The sequence below is a fragment of the Trachemys scripta genome, chromosome 4 (assembly GCF_013100865.1).
Source record: "Trachemys scripta elegans isolate TJP31775 chromosome 4, CAS_Tse_1.0, whole genome shotgun sequence".
Lineage (NCBI taxonomy): Eukaryota > Metazoa > Chordata > Testudines > Emydidae > Trachemys > Trachemys scripta.
Genome location: NC_048301.1, coordinates 40,167,827 through 40,168,656, shown reverse-complemented (window position 1 = coordinate 40,168,656; position 830 = coordinate 40,167,827).

The following is an 830-nucleotide window of genomic DNA, read 5'->3' as shown; positions in this document are numbered from 1 at the left end:
CAGACGTCTGACCGAGATGTCTTATGGGAGTTGTAGTCTTCCTCACAAGCCTGCCTCTAGACTAGGTGAACAACGAGGAGCCTGGTGGCACCTTAAAGACTAACAGATTTATTTGGGCATAGGCTTTCATAGGTAAAAAACCCACTTCTTCAACATGTTTCTAATGCACGTGAGCAGGTTGAACGCTTGTGGGAGTTGTAGTCTCTCTCTTCTCCAGGCCATAGGAGGGCTGGGAGTTATCTGTGTTCCAAAGGAGTCTGGAATGGTGGCCGAAGCATGAAGGGGCATACAAATGTTTAGTATATCTGGCACATAAATACCTTGCAACGCTGGCTACAAAAGTGCCATGCAAACATCTGTTCTCACTTTCAGGTGACATTGTAAATAAGAAGCAGGCAGCATTATCTCCTGTAAATGTAAACAAACTTTTTGTCTTAGTGATTGGCTGGCTGAACAAGAAGTAGGACTGTGTGGATTTGTACGCTCTAAAGTTTTACATTGTTTTGTTTTTGAGTGAAGTTATGTAACAAAAAAAAATCTACATTTGTAAATTACACTTTCACAATAAAGAGATTGCACTACATTACTTGTATGAGGTGAATTGAAAAATACCATTTTGTTTATAATTTTTACAGTTGCATTGGGTTACTATATTGAGTGTTCAAAAAGAGGACACTCCATGGGGCCCCGCCCCCGCCCCAACTCCACCCCTTCCCCAAAGTCCCGGCCCCAACTCCGCCCCCTCCCCTGCTTCCCGCGAATCAAATGTTCACGGGAAGCAGGGGAGGGGGCTGAGACTTTGGGGAAGGGGCAGAGTTGGGGCGGGGGGG